The sequence below is a fragment of the Motacilla alba genome, chromosome 1 (genome assembly GCF_015832195.1).
Source record: "Motacilla alba alba isolate MOTALB_02 chromosome 1, Motacilla_alba_V1.0_pri, whole genome shotgun sequence".
NCBI classification, from domain to species: domain Eukaryota; kingdom Metazoa; phylum Chordata; class Aves; order Passeriformes; family Motacillidae; genus Motacilla; species Motacilla alba.
In genome coordinates, this window is record NC_052016.1 from 42,417,166 (window position 1) to 42,442,672 (window position 25,507).

Below are 25,507 nucleotides of genomic sequence, written 5' to 3' on the forward strand. Positions count from 1 at the left end.
TCCATTATTTCTGGATTCCCTGTTTTCCAATGCTCAACCCTTTTTCTGTAGACTTATGTTCTTTAGTTCTAAATATATAACTTACTTGTACTAAGAAAAAATAAATAAATTGGAGTAATTTCAACTATGTTCCTGATTGAGCCTGTGTTTTCTTTAGGATCAGAGGTGAGAAATAGGCACTTTTATCTGAACTAGCAAACTAGCATAGGCATCTAAAAGTGCCTGTTTCTGTCCTTTGGCTAAAAAAAAAAAAAAAAAAAACAAAAAAACAAAAACAGGTGGCTTTTACAGTGAGCCAGATTTCTAACAATATTTACAAAGCAAGCACTTTTATTTGTTGAGGGAATCCCATCCTTTTAGGGGGAATGGACATCTCAAACTCAGCCATCAGTATTCCTGACCTGAGCAGTCCTTATGTCATCCAAAATTTTCATCAGAAGCACCTTTATGTATCGCAGAAAATTTCAGGAAATGGTTCAGTAGTGCAGGATGTGCTGCTATAGCTACAAATGTACATTAGAGACATTTTCATTCAAATCATGTTGCTCTACTGTTGACTACTCTTTTTATTTATCAGTTTGTCAATTCTTTGTCTGTTAAATCCATGCTTTAATGCTATTTAGTAGTGCTAACTTTCTAACTGCTTCATATGCAGTAGCCTTTCAGAAGCCTGAATATTTTACATTTGACAGTTTTCTTTGTCAGCCATAGTCTTATGCTCAACAAATGATGCAAACAGGTTCAGGAAGACCTGCTTTCCATAAAATCTGGGGCAAACAGTTAGCAACAGTTTTCTTTAATTTCTATTCAGCTGAGAATCTTCCTTTTCTTTCAATGCGCTTTTTTCTAAATTTCTGAAGAAGGATCAGATATAGCAATAGGCTTCTTATGATCCCTCAAAGAGTTGCTGTGCAGCTTTTATATTCCACTATGACTTTCCTAATCACTCCTTACCTCAACATCAGCTGCACCCATATTATGGTAGAATTATAACTCAATTTTGGAATATTTTATTAGTTGCTTAATGTAAGAATAGATAAGGAACTTTCAGTTCAGCTGGAAAGTGTGTCTAGACATGGACTTTTTTAGTGGTTATAACTATCTGTGTGAGTGTGATACTATTAATGTACCTTTAGAGGTCAAGTTTTTTGCCATTGAAAAGCTAATTCTACTATGCTAATTCTACTTCTCTATTACAATAATGAACCAGTTCAGCTGTTCAGATCATCTTTTTGGACAGAAAGTGTACAGAGTTTTTTTACTTGAAAAAGTGATATTTGGGCAGAAAATGCATATCTTAGTCTGCCTTACTGTGTTCACTTAATATGTGAACTCTGTTAAGATTTGCAACTGTTCTTGTAACTTGTGTTCTTTCTGTGGATTCTCTGGAAAAGGTTTTGAAGGCCTGGTGTATAAAAATATATTTTGGCCTTTTTCTCAAAACTGCCAGGGGCAAGAAGACATCTTCACTTTTTCTGTTCTATGAGTCCAGGTGACGTTGGAATCAAAACAGCAACTGGTAAAAACGGAAAGAATTTGTACAAAACAGACATCTCTCCGCTTGATTCATCCAGACTTTCAGACTTACTCCACTATGTTTCATGTTCTGAAAACACCAAACATTAGGGATTCATTGGTTTCCTTGGCTTGTGAGCAATACCCTTTTTTTATTTCATGACATCAGTCTTTATACTTCTGACATCCTCTTATAATCTCATACTTATGACAAAACTGGTGTAGCACAGGTAGATCCTATTGCCCAAAATAACTGAGTTGGGTGCCAGGGAGAGGTTACTTAATATATGAAATATGTTTAAATATTCTTCCAAAGTTCTTCCAAAAACAAGATTTTATGGATAATTTAATTTTGAATTTGTGAAGGGACATTGAGTTGGAAAGCTATTCAGACCTAAATTCAGCTTTACTTGATTTCTTTTTTTTAAAAAGTGCTTTTTTAATCATTTATTATTCATGTTTCCTCTCAGTCTGTAAGATTTTAATGGCTTTTAAGGACTTTTTAAAGTCAATAACTATAATATGGTTATATTATGAATATATGGGAATTAATTTGCCTAAACGCCCACTTCTCAATCAGCATCTCAGATGCAGACCTTTGATTTTTATTCCTCTTTCAAGCACAGAGCTTATTTACCATTTCTAAGAGATTGTGACTATAAATACTGGTAGTGCTTCTATTTTAAAGACAGACACATAGTATACATCTACTTTCTTTCAATACTGAAATTTCCGCCTTGGTTTTTATTTTTTCTCATCACCATATGTGCCACAAAACTGCTGAAGTGGAAGGAACCTTGTGAGGTCTTTGTACAACCTGTTCTTCAAAATAGGGTCAACACCGAAATCAGAGCAGGGCAATACAGCTATATCCTGAAAACCTCCAAGAGTTGAGATCCCTCAACCTCACTGGACTCTGGTGTTAATTGACTTCATAGTTCTTAATCAACTCCATAGTAAGTTATTTTCCCCCTTGTGAGGTCCAGATGGAACCTCCCCCAATTCAGTGGATGACTGTTGTCTGTTCTCCCACGAAGCATCTGGGTAAAGAGTTTGGCTTTGTCCTCTTGGTTACCTCCTTGCAGGTGTTGAAAAGCAGCTCCTAAAAGTCCCCCCACTCATTCTCTGGCTATTGGGAGATGTACATCAGTTTCTCTTTGTGAAACACTTACTTTAATTTTTTTTTATACTAATTTATATGAACTTCACACATTTTTTCTTTTATGTTGTAGAATTCTGTAATTTTTACTACTTCTGATTTCATTAAATCAAATAATTTTTTTTCTTGGAGCCAACAATATTGTAAATGAGCCAAGATTTTCAGATCCAAGATTTTATTACTCATCCCTTAATAGAGCTTCTAGTTATTATGCTCTGTTTTTCTAATCTTCATTTTGCCTTAATAGCTTAACAAATTTTGGCAGTAAGATGTTAATTATGCTTGCAATAATTGACCTCCACACCTATAAAGTGCAAGTAGGTTCATATATGTAAATTAAGACTTATAAATGTGACAAAATGCCAGCAGCATTTGATATCAACTATCCAGTGTGTTTTGAGTTAAAAAAACAGCTGTTTGACTTGGGTGCATTTGATTTACAACATTTCAAATAAAGTTTTTTTTTTTCCTAAATTACAGTGAATATATTAAAACACAAAACTCAGAGTTCATCTTTACCCTATTCCTTAATATTCTGCTTTGAATCTGGACCCTTTTATTCCATAGCAATTTAATTTTTTTTCTGATTTCCCCAGCTAATGGAAATAGATGATGATTTAAGATTTTTTTATTCCTTTTAAAGGAGGATTTATATTCATAATGGCTGCAGGAAAAGACAATGAAACAAAACATCAGTAAATGCTGTTTTCTTTTCGTCACTGTTTTTGCCATTACTGACTTGTTACACTATTTTAGATGAGGATTTTTTTCTAATTTAAACACATATTAAACAGAAATATTTACTTTACATATTATTTTTTCATATTCTTTGGCCGCAGCAACCTAGAGAAAATGGCTTATACTGGGCAATTAAAATGGCAGTAATTGCAAAAAAGGGATTCTGGGTATTAAGCTCCTTTCATTTCTGCATTATTTAGAATAATGAATGGAACAGATATGGCTAATGTACTTCCCTGTGGCATGGGAAATGCTGGCTTCTGGAGATATGGAAATTATTTTCCCACTGCAATGGGCTCCTTCCCACATGGCAGAGCTCCAGATGTTGCACTGACAGCAGACTGAATGCATGGAAACTCAATAAGAGCTTTGTGGCAGGCAGAGCTAAATGTCACCACCTCAGACATGGATTTGTCCAGTGTTGGGAAATCATGGAGGGAGTCCTGATGATGCCAGGACTGCTATCATCCTCTTCTTCTCCCTGCAGCTTGGGCTTTTTCCCAAGATCATTCCTATATTGCACTGTGCACTCATCTGGCCGATGTTTCTGGAGGTGCTCCATAAATGTCACATCGTTAATGTCACGCCAAGCTCAGTGTCCAGGGGTTCAGACGGCTTTTGGTTTTCTTCCACCATCAGGTGTACTGGGAAAATGAAGAGATAAATATAAAAAAACATTAAACCATCTGTAACAAGGACTGAAGCTGTGTCCTGAGTGGGTCTGGAAGTGGTTACCATTAAAATGTTGCTTGCACGAAGGAGGGTAGCCTTTGTAACCTGGAAAAGAGAGGATTTGGCTGTAGTGGAGCAAATGTTGATTATTTCTGCTGTTGGTCACTAATGAGATTGTGGTAGCTCAGCAAGTCTCTCTAGCTCTAGGGCAAAAAACAGGGCTTACCTTAGATTGCAGCTCCGTGGATATTGCATTAAGGCTCTTCTCTTTTTCTTTCCCGTCAGTAGTTTCATTTTCTATTTGCAGCTGCTGATATTTTCTGCTTGCAGCTGACTCTTTCCCAGGAGTCAGCAACTGCTGCCTGGCATGCCAGGCTCTGTACCGCCCATCAGAACTGGTGTAGTACAAGTCCCCATCTATGTCTGAAAGACCCCAACACCTAAAGGCTGTGCTGAACAGCCTTCAGCATACAATGGGCACTGGCCAACAAACGAAAAGAGCTTCTGTAGGTCATGATAACACTCTTCCTTCTACACAAGTTCATGGATAGAAATCTGGATTCAGGACATCTGGGAGTTAAAGGAAGTGCTTCATCTGCTTTACAAATATAGGACTTGTCACTGTTTCTCTGAGGAGGTCTTGGCTTCTCTGAAAAGCAATGGTGCAAGACCTACATTTTCATTAATTTGCTCTTGTGTTCAGAAATTGAGTTCACTGACTGTTATAACAATCTGTAAAACTTAATTCATAAAAGCATCTCTTTCTGCTCGAGTCCTTTTCTTGGGTTTACATTTTATATTAAGCCTAGCAAGATATAATTTATACAAATAATAATCTTTCATTGTTTCCTCATTTTGGCAGGACTGTTGAAAAATTTGAATACCAGTATTTCCAGTGACTCAGAAAAACACCTAAAGTGAAGAGACTTTCATTTTTTCCTCTGTAATTATTTTATCATAAAAATTTTTGGGTTTTATGAATATTTTTCTGTGCTATGAAAATAGCATTCCCAGTGATACTGTTGTAGAAATGTATCTTTAAAGAAAAGAAGGGGTAATGTGTGAAAGTTTGAAATATTTTCAGGGTTTGAATTCCACTGACAAAGATTTTTTTTCCCCTAGGCTGATGAATTGATTTTATAACATTTCCCTTTTTTAAAAAAGTCAAAAAATTACCAAGTATAGTCCTTCAGGCTATGAGGAAATATTAAATTCTTATTTTCTGAAAAATCCTAGCATTGTATAAAAATTTAGGTTGAATTGGATCTCTGGAGGTTGTCTGGTGCAATGCCCACCCAAAGTAGAAACAACTTTGAGTTCTGAAATTACATTCTGTTAAAGTTAGATGAGGTTGTCCAAAGCCTTGTCCAGTGCAGTGCTGAATATCTCCAAGGAAGGAGACTTCACACCCTCTCCAGGTGACCCGTTCCAGTGCTTGACCACCCCTGTTATACTTTTTGTCCAGTGAATTATGTTTTCTCCAGGCTGTTCAAACTCCTCTCTCAACCTCTCTATATTGTGTGCTCTGAGCCACTCATCATCTTTTTGGACCACCACTGAAGTTATTCCAGCATCTTTCATGTGGGACACACAGTACTGAAACACAGTAGCCAGATGAGTCTCATAGTTACCATGTGATGGAAATGGTCACAACATTGGTATAAAATTTGCAGAAATGAGTGAGAAATACCTCTGGGCACTGCTTTAGTTGGGAGGTGCTCAATTACATCATTAATACAATGACTTTTGTGTATTGTAATCCTCCATTAGTTAAACCTATATAGGAAATCCTACATCTGTGGGAAACTTTTCAATACTTATCTGATGATAATAGAAAAAGTTGATGTTGTTACACCTGAATGAAAAGTTACTTTTCTTTTATTGCCATGTAGATGATGATACAGATGCTTCATGTTGTTTACAGACACACAAAAGGTACTTCTGTTAAATACAGGATTTTGTTCTCTCAAAGAGTTTACAGAGAGTGAGCAATACAAGGAGCAGGTGGGGCCAGTTGGTCTGTTCAGCCTGGGAAAGAGGAGACAGAGCAGAGACCTCATCAGGGTCTCCAAGTTCTTCATGAAAAGAAGTGGAGGGGCCCACACCAATCTCTTTCCTTTTTTTGACTCATGACAGGACTCGAAGGAACACTAGGAACCCTGAGTCAGGGTAGGATTAGGTTGGATATTAGAAAAAGGTTCCTGACCCTTGGGTGGTTGGGCACTGGAATAGGCTTCTCAGGGAAGTGGTCACAGCGCCAGCCTGACAGAGTTCAAGAAGCATTTGGACAATGCTCTCAGGCACATGGTAGGACTCTTGGGGTGTCCTGTGCAGAGCAGGAGTTGGTTTTCAATGATCCTAGGTTGTCCTTTCCAATTCAGGATATTGTATGATTCTATGAAATTATTTTATAGATATTTTCTCAAAACAGAAGTTTTGAAAAGAAAAAAAGAAAGTCAGTGTGTTTAGTCTAGTTTGTCTTGTGTAGACATAGGAAAAGATCACAAATGTCCTCGAACAGCTACTTATGTAACATTCATACTACTGTTTAATATCATATTGTCAGCAGTCATTAGTGCAATTAACTGAAAACAAGTGTGATCTACAAATTCTATTCTGAATTTACCTTACGACATGACATCAAGTACAGATTTCAGAAACTAATGTAGTATGCTGGCATTTTTTTCAGCATATTGACCATTGGATGCTATTTTACAGAAACTGGAGCTGAGTGTCAATTTATACCCTTAGGAGTCTGCACAAAAAACCCTAAATTACTCCTGGTGGGAATCCTGCAGTTTTTGCTTTCTATCCCTTGTAACTGTTTTAACATTAAGTTATCCCAAATAAGCGCTGACTGTATGTGCTCAACGTATAGAATTAGAGAAGCTGAATCAGCACTACAACCAACAAGCACTTTTAGAAAAGGAGAATCTTTGCTGCACTTTGTACTGAAATCACGCTGAGTGTTGGTGTTAGCTCTATATAAATGCAATGAGCATTACTTGTAATTACTGAGTTAGGTGGCTTTGGGCAAATGGTGATGGTAATGAGAGTTTTCATTCTTTCAAGAATTTTGAAGACTTTGGAAGAGGCTACCTTAGACAAAGATATGTTCATACCTTCCTAGTTAAACTTTATTATTCCTCTAGAAACATTTTAGTGACTTTTTCATTGTTTTAATACTGGACTTAGAGTTCCTGTTAATGGCAAAGGAGACTTAAAAAGATTTTAACTGAGAAGCAAGACCTTGGGGCAAAGCTCTGAAACAACCATACTATGCAGCATTCCTCTAATCTCAACACATCTTAGAAGAATAATAATAAAAGAAATAACACCTCCTGCCCTGATTAAAATTTGAAGTGTCAGAAGTTGCACCTTGGTATTTGCACTTCAGATACTCTCTCCTGAAATGCAGCTGATGATTCATTGCACCTCTGTTAAAAGCTGCTAAATATAAGTAAAACTTAATTCCTTTATTTCTTCACCACTTCTGCAAACTGTAGGTGAAAGGCACAAGGAGTTGGTATTGGCTTTTATCTGCATTATTATCAGAACTTTCTGTAAAGAGACTAGGAGATTTCTTGTGGAAAGAGTGAAGAGGGGCCAAAGAAATTGCACCCACTTTGCTACCTAGCTATCACCTCCTTAAATAGTCATGTTCCAGAGCCTTCAACAATTTGGGGTTTTTTTGGCATGTTTTCTGGCTTAGGAAGTTAACCAAGCTTTTCCCAGGTGTACCCTAAGGTGACCTAGGCAGATGGTTTTGCATCCTTAGCAAGTATATAAATCCCAGATATATTTTCATGCAGTCTCCCCTAAATCTCTATCAGTCTGTATTATTTTAAGTCTTTGGGTGAACTCTCTGATAAATTGAGTGTAGCTGACTTTGCCTTAAATATCCCAGGAACACAGCTTCATCTCCAGCACAGCACTAGACACTATGAAAGGCAAAACATCCATCAAGAGCACGGTGGATTGTGTCTTTTGACTTGGTTGCTGAGTCACCTCTCTCTCAATGCTGACACTGCGAGAGGACCTGGAGCAATATCTCTGTAGGGTCATTATGGCCACAGATGCATTAAACTGTAAGAGCTGGAGTGATCAGTAGTCAATCCGCAGGTACCTCAATCACTAGAAGACTTCAGAAATTGGCTGAATTGTTAAAGCAGCAATTTTCTTGACTGTAATTTTCAGGAATGACAATGTCTGTTGGAAAGCACTTGAAAAAACTTGCATTAAGATAAATTATCCATTAAGAACAAGATAAACTCAGAAGTCTCTTTTCCCAGAAGCAAAACTTTCAGCTGGCCCAGCTGCATCACCTTTTCTCAGTCGCATAACTCTTGCCAACTTGCTTCTTCCATAACACAAAAATGCATTAATTTCCCAATATTTGCTGTTAGAAGTGTACCTTTTTTTAATATATCTTGAAAATAATGTTTAATATTAGGAAAAAAAAAAAAACAAATAACAAAACCAAAACCAACCAACCAACCAAAAAAAAACCCAAAAAAATCAACTTTCCTATACTTTCCCACAAGGGCAAACCCTCTGATGTGACTCCAGCTTGCTGATAGGCATGCATGTGGACAATTTCATAGAACCACAGGGTGTCCTGAGTTGGAAAGGACTCATCAGGATCATCAAGTCCAAATCCTGGCCCTGCGTAGGACAGCCCCAAGGTTCACACCATGTGCCTGAGAGCATTGTCCAAATGCTTCTTGAACTCTGTCAGGCTTGGTGGTGTTGAAAACACTTTGGTTCCTATTTCAATGAGAAAAGTTTTAAGGAAAATGTTTTCCACAAATTTTCATTAAAAACCCTGGAAAGAGCAGTCTAAGTTTTTGCGTTTGTTTGTTTGTTTGTTTGTGTTTTTCCCTGAAAATTAGACATACTCTGTTTTAATCTCTTCTAATTTAAATTTGAGAACAACACCAAGAGAGATATTTATGAAAAATAGCATTCTGATCCACACAAACCTGTTATGTAAGCAGACTTTTGGAGGATTTTATTTAGAAATTAAAATAGCCAAACAGTTACCTCAGGTACCTAAAGCCAGGATGTGGCACTACACACCTTGTCAAACTGACCATTGTGTGCAGATTTCTTTTCTATATGACATAGTTTGTCTTCCTCCAATGCTACTGAGAAAAGAGAACAGTGAGGTGTAGGAGTCTTTCTAATGGCCTTGATTCGGTTCATGTACCATAGGTTTGCCATCCTTGAATATTTTAGAGATTTTTAAAGGTATTTAAATTCAATTCTGTAAAAGAAATTTTGTTTTGTTGTTCTGTAGTCATTAATTAAAATATTAGAAAGAAAAGATTGTGACCGTTCACACGATTGTGGAAGGAAGTTGTTTTCTTTGGTTTTTTTTAATGTTTCAGAATGCGGTATCATTCAGAGCAGCTTAGTTTGAACCATGTTTATTTCAAAATTACTTTAGAATGCTCAACAGCAATGAACTCTGATAGTGACTGAATGGAAAAAAAAACACCAAGAAAAAACAAAAGACCCTAGAGGATGAGTGACCGGTTATTCAACAAAATATCTAGGAAGAGAAAGTGGCTGTGTAGTGATGCCAAAGTGACCTGACTCTGGAGCAGTGTCTGCTGTCCTGCTTTTTATTTAATTTTAAGGTGCTTACTTAAGAATATTAAAATGACCAAAGAATAGGAAGAATCAACACATTTTAATCTGAGAAGCAATCCAATATTTCTGAATCTTACCACACTGTTTGACTCATTAAATCTAAGTTCAATGGCAGGATCTCATGCCTATTCAGATCAGGTAAAGAATAACAGTCTGCTAACTCTATCTGCTCTTCTATTATTTCAAGAAGCAAAGAACTGAAAGCTTCCAGTGCTCTGAAAAAAAGACTTTATTTTTAATTTCTACATGTTTATATTTTGACATTTAGTTACAGAAATATTTCTAAGCAAATACTCACTTTTATAATTCTGGAAATATTTTTTTATACTTTGTACCTCAATTTTCAATTGAAAAATTATTTTTAGTGTACTCCATTTTCCTGTTGCACTCATTTTTGTGGAAAAAAAAACCCTGTATTTCTTACATAAGACTAATAAGATGCATTCCTAGGACATTTTGTAGAGCACTTCTGTGAGTTTGGAGAAACTGAATGAGCAGCGTAGAATGAGATATTGCTGACTATTTGTGACATCTCCCTATGGAATTAACAGGGAGAATACATTCAAGAGTGATACTGTCTTACTGGCCTTTGCAATTATTTCACCTTATTTTTTTGGAGAGTGTGATCAGAGGTGCACATAACCTCCAGTGAGTTATCTTTTCATATACTTGCTCTTCATTTTAATTTGCGGTTTAAAACTACTGAAGGCACAAAGCCCTTAAGACAAAAGGGAAAAACCCCTTTGTGTAAAATCAACATCTCCAAACAGTTACACACTGTTTTTCAGTCAAAGGAAAGAAAATTTAATCAAGTTTACTGATGTTTAGATACAGTAGGTCAGATGTGGAGAGACATTTTCTAGCACTTTAGCGAAGACAAGTGCACATCAGAATTTTTGTTCAAGCTATCGTGTGTCCTCTCCAACAGAACCAGCATCTCTTGGGTACCCAGCTATGATGTCAATAATTTGCCAGAAATGTGATGTTTCTCAGAAAAAAAGAGGCGCAAGAAAAGAGCAGCAACCGCTGCAGTGACGTTCCAGAAAATGTGACTGAGAGCAGTGGGAGGCAGATGGGGAAACTAATTTCAGCATCTGCAGAGGGGAGGGAAATAGAGATAATTGCAATGGAGCTACCCTGGCCTAGTATTGGTTAGCAGTACCAAAATTAACATGCACTAATGAGGATATTGTATTACCGGCTAATTCTGTCCTCATGTGGGGACAAAGCCTTAGGTCCTTGCCTGACCAACCCAATAACTTTATTACTATGCTACAGCTGAAATTCAGTCCTTTTTGGGTTTGACAGGGGGCTCCTGTGGGCTCTAATCAGCTCAACCAGCCCCAGTGAGGGGCCCAGCAATAGCCTCAGAGAAATAGGCAGAGTTGCTCTGGATTTCCACAATGAACCTGACAGAACAATTGGTCTTTTTTAAAAGATCTTTGAAATATGAGGTACAGTGTGATTTTGTCTGTAACAGCTTCCTTAAAATGTCATATACTTTTTCAGACATTTAATAACTTATTGGCAAAGCATGGTATTTTTGATTTAATTCAATTTAATATAGAACATTTTAAGAAGGTGGATGGCATTGCAATCTCATTGGAGGTACTTCCCTTTTCCTGCTGCATTGTGAAAAGAAAAATTAGACTACATACACTCTAAATATATTTTTAAAAAATCTCCTGCTTAAAACATTTAAGAGACAGACTGTATTTGACCAAAGGTGAATAGAAGGAAGTGAGGAATGTAATTTCCAAATGGAGCCTAAACATGCCCAGGGCAATGTGGCATTCTCTGGTACAGTCATGAATCCCAACCAACAGAGCTAAGTTTTTCCCAGAACCTTTTCCATCTCTGCTGTTTTGGAAGCTCTCAGATCTGTGACCAATCTGCATGACCATGCACTGCATGTCAAATTTTATATTGGCGAGAAGGACAATGACATCAGCCTGTGCATGGGCAGCTGATGGGCGCGAGGGTACCAGGAGAGGTTGCAAGCCAGGAGGTGGCAACTGTAGAGTAAGTCTGGGCTGGAGGGGTGGAGGATGCCAGGAAAGCAGTCTGCTATCATCTGCTACTGCAAAGGGTTAGGGCTTAAGGTGAGTGATGACTCCCATATCAGCACAGCTCCTTGGCTGATTGTGACACAGGCTCACCACATATGCAAAGCAGGTAACCCAAAAACCATTGCACCTTAGACAACAATTGTCCTCAGGCTTAATCAATGCACATAGCAGTCCATAACTATAAAATGAGGGAGTCCTAATGTCCATACTCCCATGCCCATACCAATTTAATTTCACAGCAAATTAATTTTCATCCCCATGATGACCGGGGGTTGGACCTGGGGCACTGCACTTCCAATGTACAGCTTTGCGCCTGTATGTATTAGATGCACACACATATATATGACAGAACTTTCACAATCCTCAGAAAATTAATAATCTCCTCCAAATTTTCTCGCCTACAACTTCTAGTAATGCTGCAGTTTCTTCAAGTCTTTCTTCATCCCACGTAATGCTATTTTCATAGAATGCTGTGATGACTAGACATATAAAAAAGAATTCTAGACAAGCCTTCTTTATCCTTTCAGACTTCGTATATACTTATTAGAACAATTCATGGCAGTCCATTCTTTCTAGGAAGTCTCATCAGGACATAACTAATTCCAGTGTTAGCAATCATATTAGTTAGCAGTCTTATGTGTTCAGGCATGTTTTAGACTTGAAATTACTTTGAGGTTTTTTTACATGTGGCTTAGGAAAGACAGTTGATCTCTTCACTGACATTTTCTTCTTCTTTTTCTTCTTCTTCTTGACTTACTGTTACCTCCTTTTTCCCCCGTGAACTTCTTGACTTACTGTTACCTCCTTTTTCCCCCGTGAACTTCTTTCTTAGTGTCGGAACCCAGGATTCTTCTCTGGGTGCCCTGGATGGCCAGAGCCACTGGCAGGGGGCTCTGAGACCATGGCATGCAGCCAAAGACACACGTGGGGTTTGGATCTTAGCCCGTGAAGCAAATTACCAACTCTGTATGAAGAATTACAAGCCACACACACACAAGTTTAGATAGTATAGTAGAAGTAGTCACGAAGTAAAGGGTAGGATTTCTGAGTGCTGTACAGGGGGGTTTTAAGCCTTGTACGCAGGGGTCCAGGTTTTGTACATGGGGGTCAGGAGTTCTAAGATGGAGGGACTTGGGTGTGCCCTGTCCTCTTTCTTTCTCCTTCCTAACCTCCATGTCTTTGGTGGTGTTGGCACTCACAGATTGGTTTAGAGTAGAAAGTCACCATTCAATATAGATAGTAGGTATTGGAGAGAAAGTATAAACATGTAGTACGTAATATATGATATAAAAGATAGCACCAGCCCCCTGAGAGGGCAGAGAGTGCCTTTGTCTGAGCTGCTGAACGGGCCACAGCAGCTCAGGGAGAAGAATCTTGTAGATAACCAACAATAAACAACCTTGAGAACAGACAACAGAAGACTACTGAGTCTTTCTTCGAAGACACGGGTTGGAGGAGGGACTTTTCCATCTTTCGGGGTCATCCCAATCCGGGGGTGAAACCCCACATCTTAGTTCTTTACAACAGTATAAACAAATAGTAGTTTTCGATGAAGTCTAAAGAATGTAACATATTTTTTCTGTTCAAAAAGAAAAATGGTAAAATCTGTGTAACAATTGAAAGAAAAGTTGCAACGGCATCCTTGCCATATGCTGCACAATAATTTAAGTAAAATATCACATATGTCTGTATAGATTGATCACCAATATGATGGAAGGTGCAGTTGTTCTTTCTTATCTCAGAATGTTTACACCAGAGTTCTTTTTATAGTTAAATCATTATGTTCTATAAAAACTCTTTTTTCAATGCCAAGTAAATGATGGCCTGGTCCTCACAGCTTTGGATAGATGCCTCTGACTATATTTTCCTCTTTTTTCTCCCATCTCTTTCATCTTTTGAAACCTCAACTGTTTCATTTTTTAAAATCTAAAATTATGCCACTCATGTTCAGATTAAAATCACTTTAACTTATGACTTTGCAATACTCAGTGGATAAAACATAGAGACAGAATCATACATTTTGTGACAATCAGAGCTGTATGTTCACTCTTTTAGACTGGCAGCAGTGAAAGAGTTGAACAAAGTAAGGGTCCTGTCACTTCATGTCCCATTCAGAGCACACATTGCAGTAAACCTTTGCAGTACTTAATTGCAGTCACTGGAAGGCGGAGGTGTTGCAATAGCAAATCAACAACAGTGTTGGGCCTCTTTAAATTAATACTCATGACTCCTAAGAGTGACTACCCCCAAAAAACCTGACTCATAGAGGATAAAGTTAGTACGGCTGAAATCAGAGTTTGATTCAGAGACTCCAGGAATCCCGTGGTGCCAGTACCATTTGGAAATGACAGCCTGTTAACAGTTTTGTTCTGTTAAGATAAGCCATTGCCATGCTCCTAAAATTCATAACTGGTACAAACAGAGCACCACAGAATACCCTGAATTCTAAAGAGTAACTTGCTGGAAAGGATTTTTGAAGATCCATTCATGTAAGGATTACATATTGCATTCCTCAAAGAACACAGATAAAGAGAAATCTGGTGCACTTGATTTAAATATATCTGAGTCAACAGAGTTCCATATTTTTCCCTAAATGTGTGTTTATTCCATTAACAGTGGAAAAAGCTTGAGCTCATTTTATCTGTCCAATAACTTCATCTCTTAATACATATATTATCTGGTAAAGCTTTATCTTAATTTGTATTCTGGTATTTTTGGCGAGGTAAAATAGGAATGTCTTTACCAGGGGATGCCTGGTTTTGCTTGGCTCATAAAGCCATTTATTTACCTGATATTTTCTAATCCAACTCTGTTGTGATACTAAAAGTAATCTGGTGGTGATATATCAGATTTTGGACTGTTTTTTCGGATCCAGAAACTTGGTTCATGTCCTTAACTCTCTCTGTGTATATGTTCCATTTAGAGTTAATTTAATCATGTTTCTGGAGGTGGTACCTGTTTCCAAGAACAAAACTTAAATATTGGTCTTATTTTCATTGTCCTCCAACTTTGACCAATTTTACTTTTATCTTTTTCACCTTTGTTCTTTCCTATAATTGAAGAAGGGGTAACAGATCTACAATTTCCATTTGCACAGTGGAGAACTACACTTCCAAGTGAAGAGTACAAAAAGCCTGTTAAACAGTTAAATCCTGACTGTAGTTAAGTAATATAGAAGTATGGTATAAGTTAATGTTAGTTCCTCCATTGAAATAAAATTATCCTTAGGCTAGCAAACTGATAGGCTAAATTTTTCTTTGTAGGGATTAAATTGCTCACAATGCTACAAGTGAACATTTTATTGTGTTGCAAAACTACATTCAGCTTTAGCTTTCAAATCAATATTTAAAACCAGACATAGGCAATAAGAGAAAACAGAGATCAGAGATCCGCAGTTGTAGTCATCTGTTGTAACAATTTTGGGGCAATATTTGAATCTAGTAACTAGTTTGGACTTCTAGTTTTTGGAGTTTTTTGTTGTTTTGTTTTGTTTTTTTTAAGTTGCGCTGGGTCTATAAATTTATACATCAAAATGCAGTTTAGATTTTAGTCCTGGTGATACCTATTCTCATTATATTTTATGCATTGCTTTTTCAGTAGCTGTGTATGCACTTGATTTAAAATTTAATCTACTTCAATAGAACACTTCAGGCTTTTCAGTGAGCTTTACAGATCTGCAACAACGAGCGATTAGGAACAAATTTTATGTTTTATATTCTAGCTCTTAAAATTCCTCTTGTATAAACATCTCCTGGTTTCAGCTGGTATAGAATTTATTTTCTTCCTTTAAGCTGGAACGGTGCTGTGTTTTGGATTTAGGTTGAGACTAATGTTGATAGCACACTCATGCTTTTAGTTGTTGCTAAGTAGTGTTTATAGTAGGTCAAGGAGTTTTCAGTTTCTCATGCCCTGCCAGCGAGAAGGCTGGGGAGGCACAAGGAGTTGGGAGGGGACACAGGCAGGACAGTTGAGCCCAACTGACCCAAGGGATATTTCATAAAATATAGTTACATACTCAATATATAAACTGTGGGGGAAAGCTGGCTGTGGGACTGCTGCTGGGCACTGGGTGGACACTGGTTGGTGAGTGGTGAGCAATAGCATTGTGCATCACTTGTTTTGCATATTCAAATTTATTATTGTTATTGTTAATACTATTATTACTGTTATTATGCTTTTTCTTTTTTTTCCTGTCCTATGTAAGCTGTCTGTTTCAACCCACAAATTTTCTCTCTTTTCCTATTCTCTCACCTATTCCACTGGGGTGGGGGTGATCAAGTGGTTCTGAGGGGCTTAGTTGCTGGCTGGGGTTAAACTACAACAAAGTATTTTGCTTTCATCAGATTTCCATTGTAGCTGACTTGCCTCATATAACCTTGAAAGAAATTGAATACCGGTTGTCTTGAATTGTATTTTAAAATATGGTCTTCCCTGGATGAGACTTTATAAAGAAATAATACTTTAAAATATTTTATTTGTTTAGATACCTTAAACTTTTGCTCTGAGGCAATCTTGAATTCTGTATGAATGAAGTGCTTTAGAATATTTTATTCACTGTGTAGTCTATGCATCCTGCCTTATTAACAGAGAGGAATGTAGATACCTTCCACTGTAATTTATGTATTTTAGCATCTGCAATTTATGATGTGCTTGATTCGTTTTGTTGAGGTTTAAAGTCATCATCATATGTTCTATTTTAGGACTTTAATTGGCATGGTTTTTAAAATAGTGTTCAGTACATGTGTTGTTGCCTGTTGTAAAGGCAGAATTTCTTAGCAGTTTGCTGCCATGGTGGAGACAGAGGATTTCAAGATCCCAGGGCAGGGTGCTGCCTGTGGGACAAACACTATGTCAGACCTGTTTCTCCGTGAAGGAGTGGGACATGACAGCACCCAGGACAAACCTGAGCTGCTGAGACAATGGAGAAGCATTTTGGAAGGTGCCAGTAGGCATGCCCTCTTTCATAGTTTTAGATTCCAATATAACATGAAGATGTGATGAGAAGAGGCTTTTCATGCTACTTTCCCTTCTCTTTTACACTCTTTGCCTCTCACGTCTCATGCACAATGAGAAATGTAGGGAAAAGGCATAGGGAAAAGGTGTTGCAATCATCACTCTAAACTCAGAAAACCTTTATTTTTTTTCCAAGATTTATCATTGATAAACATTGCATTCCACTTGAAGTGTAACACATTTACTTCTTCTCTTTACATACACTTAGAGCTTAATTTACTGTTGATTCTATTTGGGAAGGACTCAAAGGTGATCAGCAGAGCTCAAAAATTGGATGCATCTGTCAGAAAGCAACTGTAGGCAAATGAGAATCATCAGCTCTCTGCTGAGAGGAGTTTTATTACCAAGAAAGAATAGCCCAAGCTGAGGCAGATGGACACTTAATTTCATTTTACTGCCAGAGCATTGTGGCTCGTAGGTACATAGTTTCACACAACTGTGAAAACCCAAACCAAACAGTCTGAATCAGGCTTAAAGGAAGACTCTGACCTTGGATAACTTTGGATATTCAAACTTTTTTTTTGTTACATCTTTAGCTTTCATGGAAATAATTGGTTGCTAGTTTATTTTTATTCAATTTTGATGAGGTCTTTTTGTAACTCTCTGCTTTATAAGGATCTGTCCATTTTGGTTCCAATTTACTAGAGGAGTGAAGTAGTATTCAAGAGACAGAAATGAGTGAGCCAGTAACTATTCATCCAGTGAGTATAGTCATGTCCCATTTGCAGGAGAAGTGAGATAGATTAGATCAGGCATCGCTGAAAAACCTTGAAAAGCTTCACAGCTGGTAGATTAATAGCCTAGTTAAGCTAATCAATTTAATAATCAGTTGAGAAATCACTTTTTTTTTTTGCTATAAACCCATGAATTTTCCAATTCCTCCACCACATCTCTGTGTCACAGCTTTGCCACCTGAATAGCTTCTATTCTCTACTCACTCTACTAATAATACATATATGGTAATGTTCTATCTCCAGGTCCGCAGCATGCCACACTTTACAGCCTATGGGTTGTCCTCAAAAGTTTCTCGAAAACCTTCATAGAACTCTGTGAACTCTTATGTAACACTTCCCCTCCATAAGGGACAGCATTTCTGAGTCTGAGGGACATAGGGAGCATGATACAGAGCACCTCCACACTGCCTCTGGGGAGTGGAAGGGAGAACAGGAGGGCACGGGTGGCATGAGGGCACCCCCAAGGTGTCAGCAGGTTATCCAGAGAGCCAGAGCTTTCCCTCATCGCTTTAGCAGGCCATAAATCCCACACCTCATTGTGCTGCAAAGTCAAGAGGAATGGTTGGAGTTTGTCCTCCAGAATGCATCCTGCATGCTCTTCCATGCAACTGGAGAAGTATAATGGATTCTTACACGCTATGCTATCTTGTTTCCTCTAGTAAACAAATGCTAGCATTGCAAAATTCTGGCAAAAAATCATGCTGGCAATTCTTTTCTAGCTCATATTATGGCCCTGCAGTGCAATTACCGCAATGTATTGATAACCCTGGAATAATGTACTTATTATTCAGATGTGTAAAAGCAAATTGTTGTGGTAACACATTGAGCTGGGCTCCTGAAGTGGCTGTGATGATACAAATAGCCATGTTTAGCACTACCACAATGACCCTTTAGGATTAAATGCATTAGGATTTGTTGCAGTACTTATTTAACACATGGGACTAATCCATTCATGTTCCGTGGAACAGCCTAACCTCAGTTCTGCACAAATTGACTTCATCACATGAAGTCATAGAGGAATTAATAAAATTGTTTGGGTGAATTGAAGCCATAGAATGGTTTGGGTTTGAAGGGACTTTTGAAGGACCTCTATTCCAACTCTCCTGTCCCTGGTGAGCAGGGACATGTTCAATTAGATCAAGTTGCTCAGAGTCCCATCCAATGTGACCTTGAACATTTCCAGGAATGGAGCACCCACCACCTCTTTGGGCAACCTGTGCCAGTATTTTACCACTCTTACCATAAAAAAATTCCTCCTTGTATCCAGTCTGAATATATACTCTTGTAATTTCTAGCCATTACCCCTTGTCCTTTTGCTACCAGCCTTACTAAAACGTTTGTCCCCATTTCCTTATAAGCTCTTTTCAAAGGCTTCAGTATGGTCTCCCAAACCTTCCTTTCTCCACACTGAACAGCCCCTGCTCTCTCAGCCTGTCTTTGTAGCAGAGGTGCTCCAGTTTGTTGAGCATCTTTGTGATTCACTCCAAGAGGTCCATATTCTTCTTCTGTTAGGGCCCAGATATAAAAGGAGAAGAAGTGTAAAACCCATAAAGATAATTTAAAAAAAATCACTTTTTCCATTTTTGTAATAATGTACACAGAAATGATCTGTGGACTCTGTTGAAAAATCACAATATTTAATATGCAAAAAGTGCTGTAGCAAACAGTTCTGATTAAGTCTAAAAAGTTAAATGGAAGTGAGTCTGAAATATACTGCCAGAATAACAAAATTGGTTCATGTTATTTACCGTGATAAGATTTAAATGCAAATTATCAATATTATTATATGTTTATTTAACTTCCAGGCATCAGTTCATTGCAATAATGTCGCACTCACACTTGGCATTTTTCAGATTTGTATAAAAATGGACAGTGTCATTACTTAGTAAAAGCAATCTCATATTTGATCTGATGGGCTCTTCTTAGGGAAGAAATGCATGAAAAACAGTTAAAGTAAAAATGCACTCACTTGATCACCATGCCTTACCATCACATGAAGGGAGGTGGGAGCATTCAGTAAAACACAGTTTGTCAAGTTTATTTTTTTTTCCAAAGCATTTTTTTTGTTGAAATGAAAGCAAAAACCCATCAAATTATTTTTTTGGCTTTTTTATCACTACCAACTCTTTCTAATATATTTTTGCAGTCTAGCTACAATGGTAAATGATGTCGGAAGACTTCCAGCCCTAGTGCAGTTATATCAGCCATAAATTAGTCTTCTTTATAACCTCTGTAGTCTTCTTAATTCCATAGCAAATGGTCTTTATGTACTCATCACACCTTAATGTCATGAGTCAGTGCTTCAGCAGATCAAGTCTGTGTGGTGAACCCGAACAAATATAGTGGCTTCAAGCTATGACTTTCAAGGTCACAAATACATAAGACACAAAACATTTTTGCATTTTCAGTTACTGAATCAGTAAGAAATCTATCCTCATCATTGTTATTACCCTTCCATTTCCTCTTGAAGTCAGAAATCTTAGTTTTTGATTCCCATCCTTTGAAAATAAATCAAATAAACCCCAGATATAAACAGAATAGGGTCAGTTTCTGCACCTGATGCTGAACCTCCAAGCTAGTGGAAAATATAGGATATCTAATAAGCACAAAAGTTTATAGATAAATCTGTAACCACCAGAAAATGCTTATAAAATACTGGGTCATGACAAAAAAATCATGCAACTTACATTGAAAATATTTAATACATAAAGTATGAAAGTGTTTTTTTCTATTTTTGATGGTTGTTTTTCCTCTTAAAATGCAAGTCCAGTCATGCTTTGCAAGGGAAGTGCCTAAAACTCAGGCAGATTTGAGATGCCTACATACTCTAATGTAAACTGCTGCCTGGGGATTTTGATTTTTCAGCTCTAGGAAACCTGATAGATTTCCAAAGCAAACTCAATCAATTCCCAAAGCTACTGTAATTCTAAAGAGATTCTTCTCACCATAAATAGAAACAGATAATTAAAAATATATTTAATATAATTATGTGCTTTAGCCATCATGTGCTGTATTATTTGCCCATTTAATAGATTCTTAGCCATTTCCTGCTAAACAGAAAGTATTTGATGTATGCATATTAATATATGCATGTCTAGAAAATAATAATCTTTGATACATTTAAGTATTGGATGTTTTAAAACCAGCTTTCACTGCTAAGAAGATAGAATACAAGACCTGTGAGATGCTTCTCATTAGCTTTTACTAGGAAATACTTGATATAAGTTTATAACAATAGAATATATCATAATAGACAGGGGAGAAATTCATCCTTTAGTTGCAGGTTGTTGTAAACTGGTGTCAAATTCACATACCAGCTCTAATTTCCTGTTAATTGCATATTGGTGAAAACAGTCTCTCTATCTCACAGAAAAAAGTTGGCACTGCAAAAAAAAATCAGCAAGGAAGTGCTGTATAAATTAGAGTGATACCTGCTAGTATGTGCACCACTATGGAATGCAACATTTCTGATGGATTTTTGCTATCTCAACTTTTCAAATGAAAGGAAAACTGGAGTAGAGCTCCTTCCATTCTTGGGCACATAACTATCTGTTATAAAATTTTGTAATTTTTTTTTTCACTTCCCTGGGAAGGGAAATAACTTCAAGTAATCTACATGCATACAAGTATGTGAATAGGAAAATCTGTGTTTCTGAGTATTAAATCTATGAATTCAAATTTTCCCTGTACTCCTAGTGGTTTATAACAACAGTACGTGTGTGTATACACTGATAATGGGGCTCTCTTGTGAATTACTCCTTAAAGTAATAACACATGGGCCACAAAATATGTTTGTAGTGTTGCTAAAACCCACAAAATAAGGAAACATTTTCCTAAATACAATAGATTTTAGTAATATTACTTAGCCCCTGGAAAAGAAAAATTCTGTCACTAATCTATTTGCTGGAGTAATAGATTTGTCAAAAAATACAGAGCCATGGGAAATTCTTGACAGTTTCCTCCTCATCCATATGAAATGCAGGGTGTCACAAAAACACACTGCTGAGGCTCCCAGCATCTCATAACAACAGAAAGCACTGCCATAATTATCTCTGCAACATAATGTATTCTGATTACCTATGTACAGCAATTATATAAAATAACAGAGCTGTTAATGTGCTATCACTGAGATACAGAGCTCATGTGAATAATTCATGTAGAATGGAGTAGAAAAATGCCCTCTTTTAATTAAAGGTAAGCTCTAGAACATTCTTTGAGAACTCCAAATATCAAAAATTACCTCCTAGAATAGAAGCATGGAATACTTTGTGTTGGAAGGGACCTTTAGAGGTCATATAGTCCTGCTCCCTGCAATGAGCAGGAACATTTTACACTACATGAGGTTGCTCAGAGTCCCATTCAAACCTGACCTTGAGTATTTCCTGGGGTGAGGCATCCACCACCTCTCTGAGCTAACTGTTCCAGTGTTTGATTACTTCTTTCACCTAACTTTGGAATATAAATATAATTATGGCTTTTAGTTTTTCCTTAGTGGCTACTAGCATGTGGTTCTTGCCTTACTTTCTTCAAAGAAAATAATGTATGTGTCTTTTTATACAATGTGAATATATTTGTTTTGCTGGATTATGTGTGTTTACACATAGGAAAGTACTACCTATAGGTTTGTTTGAAATCCTAGATTTTACAGGAATTAGTTGAATATTTTCCCAGCCTCCTTCATTCAAGAAAGCCATAGGGATTGAGTGTACTCTCAGCAAATTTGCAGATGACACCAAGCTGAGTGGTGCTGTTGATACTTCTGAAGGATGGGATGCCATCCAGAAGGGACCAGGACAAGCTCTAGAAGTGGCCCATGGAAATCTCATGAGATTTAACAAGCTCAGCTGCAAGATGCTGCATCTGGGTCAGGGCAACCATGGTTATCAGCCCAGGCTGGGGGATGAAGAGATCAGTGCAGCCCCATGTGAAGGACTTGGGGGTGCTGGTGGGTGAGAGGCTGGACATGACCCAGCCATGGGCACTCACAGCACAGAAAGCCAAACCTGTCCTGGGTGGCATCCAAAGCAGCGTGGGCAGCGGGGCCAGGGAGGGGATTCTGCCCCTCTGCTCCACTGTGGTAAGACCCCACCTGGAATGCTGTGTGCAGCTCTGTGGTCCCCAGCACAGGTAAGACTTAGACCTGTTGGAGATAGGCCAAAGCAGGGCTACCAAGTTGATTAGAGGGATGGAGCACCTCTCCTATGAGGAAAGACTAAGAGAGTTGGGTTTGTTCAGCCTGGAAAAGAGAAGGCTTTGCATCCTTCCAGTGCCTGCAAGAAAGCTGGAGAGGGACTTTCTACAAAAAGCATGTAGTGACAGGCCAAAGGGGAGTGGCTTCAAGCTGTGAGAGAGTAGGTTTAGAGTACATAAACCTAGAAGGAAGTTCTTTGTTGTGAGGGTGGCAAGGCACTTGAATAGGTTGCTAAGAGAAGTTATGGAGGCTCCATCCCTGCAGGTGTTTAAGGCTGGGCTGGATGGAGTTCTGAGCAACCTGGGCAGGTGGTGAGTGTTCCTGCCCATGGCAGGAGAGTTGGAGCTAGATGATCTTTAGAGTCCCTTCCAACCCAGACCAATCTGTGATTCTATAAATCTGTGATTGGACAAATAATTTTCCTCATGTAAGGGACAAATCGGTTGTGCTAAGGGTGCATTGGCTTTTTTCTCCATCACCAATATCTTAGGAGTTTAAGCTGTTTTCTCATTGTACTGGATCTGAATTAAGAAAGGTTTCAGAAATAAAGGCTGAGTAGTTGAGGTGTTTGTCTGTAGAGAGCAATGTTGAATAGCTGGGACATGTGCCCAGAGCTTTCACCAGCTGAATCCAGGTTGTACCCAGGTAGGGGTTTTACAGCACATTTCTGAAGAATGCTTTCAAGGCCCTGCCAGCTGCATTTCTCAAGCATCATTACTGAAAAGGCAAAAAAAGGTACTTAAAGTATCTCTGTGCCACATTTTAGCTCTTCAGTGCACTGAGTCCAGTAGCTCTATTTCTTCTTTGCTTACCATTTTTCTGGGTAAAAGTCTGAAGAAATGAAATTCCTTCCACTGACATGAGTAGATTTTAGGTCATTTCAAAAGTGCTTGGTTTTCTTTTGATTTGAAAGAGGATCAGTTCACCTCCATCAGTACATCATTATAAAAATGAGGTCCTGGGTTTACTAATGATCATAGGCTGAGTTAAAATGATCAGATTTGCCAGAATTTAGAAAACTAGAACAAGTAAGAACAAGTAGCTTAGGAGCAAGTAGCATTTTCTTGTAACTGGCAATGCAAATGCAAGTTTCTAACTATTGTATCAATGCTGAGCAGTAAAAGTTTTGATTTTCAGATACAGTCTGTCTTAGATGTGTGTGACTATTCCCTTTTCTTTTAAAATACTATTTTTTTGAGAGTAAAGCATTTTATAAGAACATACCCATTTTAATTACCTTTTCCCTTGGGGCATGATTACTATAGTTTGTTATTGTTATTTATTTAGTTCTCCTAACATTTTTAATGTGCTACTATATTTTCAGTTTAACAGTTAGTATTCTAATGTTTTAATATTGTATAACATGCTTCAGGATAATTTCTTTTCAACCGTTATTCAGTGAAAACCCAATTTCCCTCATTCATTCCATTCTGAACTGCTAAGTGACATCTGGAGAATTTCTAACTAAGCAGCAAGAATTGTAGGTTAAAGCTAAAGAAGAAATTTAAAAATAAAAAAAAAATAGATTCAGGGGGAAAAAAAACTTCATCCTCGGAACATTTTTAATTCACATTTTGAAAACGATGTAACAATAATAAAAGGGACAATTTTTTTTTAAGTGTAAGAGACTTAAATTTATGAAGTGACACTACAGGCACATGGCTAAAGCTAAGATTCCCACTTTCAGAAAACTGGGGTTTTTTTGGGTTGTTTGTTTGTTTTGGGTTTTTGTTTGTTTGTTGTTTTTAACTAGCTTCTGCCTTGCAGGTAATCACCACATAGGTTACCATAGGTTTATTTTTTCTCACAAAAGAGGCTGATACAACTGACCTCTAAAATGAAGTTCTTTTAGCTGGATTAGTTAAAAGACTACGGAAAACATTTAAAAATATTTGAATACCTGTCTTTTTTTCTATTTAATTCATTAATTTTGAATTTATTAATAATAACCTGGATCCCTTAGCCATGCTTTCAGCTACAGCAAATTTCATAGGAGCTGACAGAACTGGGTTCTCCCTGCAGTAGCTGCTGGTCTGAGGCTCAGTGGTTGGAGCTACAATAGCTCATAGGAATTTCATCAAATTCACAACCAAAGGCTGTCGTCTACTGTTGTCTCACAATTGTATTTCTAAACATTACTGGTGTTACAGTGATTCAAAACCCATATTGTTACTGGCAATTCAGGAAAGAAAATACCAAGTCTTTTAGAGGTTCTTCAAGTAGCCTTGAGAAGAGGCTGCTGCTGTGCAGATTATAAAATGAAGTTATTTCCACATGTTTTCCAGAATGGCTTTTACATCAAGTAAAATATAAAAAGGCTTGCTAGCAGTGTAATTCTTCTTTTATCTTGCAGAATTGTCTGTGAGAAACAAAGAATAAAAAGGTGATTGTGTTCTTTACTTTGCAGGAAGTGTGTTATAAAACTTTCGCAGAGAGAAAAGCTTCCATTTTATTTATTTCATACTGGACTTGATTCCTATTTGCATTAAGAGTGTTAAATCTGCTTTTGTCACCATAAAGGGTTGCTAAGCTGGGTGGAAATGACACATTTTCCCCCAGTTAAAAAATTCCTTACACAGCTAGCATGGTATATAACAGCCTCTGTGTAAATGTGAATCAGGCTACAGTTAATGCAAGTTTTGTTATCGCTGTCTTTCTTTCTTTCTTTCTTTCTTTCTCCTTTCTTTCCACATGCATTTAGGAAGTTAAGACAAATAGGTTTCACACAACTTCAGACAAACCACTTTCAGAAAATAAATTA

At 37.5% G+C, this 25,507-nt stretch overlaps 1 protein-coding gene and 1 long non-coding RNA gene across 26 annotated transcripts in view; one reads left to right on the top strand and one right to left on the bottom strand.

The window, feature by feature from the left end:
• Positions 1–25,507, top strand: part of DLG2 (discs large MAGUK scaffold protein 2) — a 981,924-nt gene that overhangs the window by 412,877 nt on the left and 543,540 nt on the right. The window lies entirely within an intron of this gene.
• On the bottom strand, positions 3,102–12,618 carry LOC119702218. The gene is made up of 3 exons (XR_005257287.1): positions 4,311–12,618; positions 4,148–4,189; positions 3,102–4,056 (listed from the first exon to the last, which is right to left on the bottom strand). It is a non-coding gene; the product is annotated as an uncharacterized LOC119702218 (long non-coding RNA).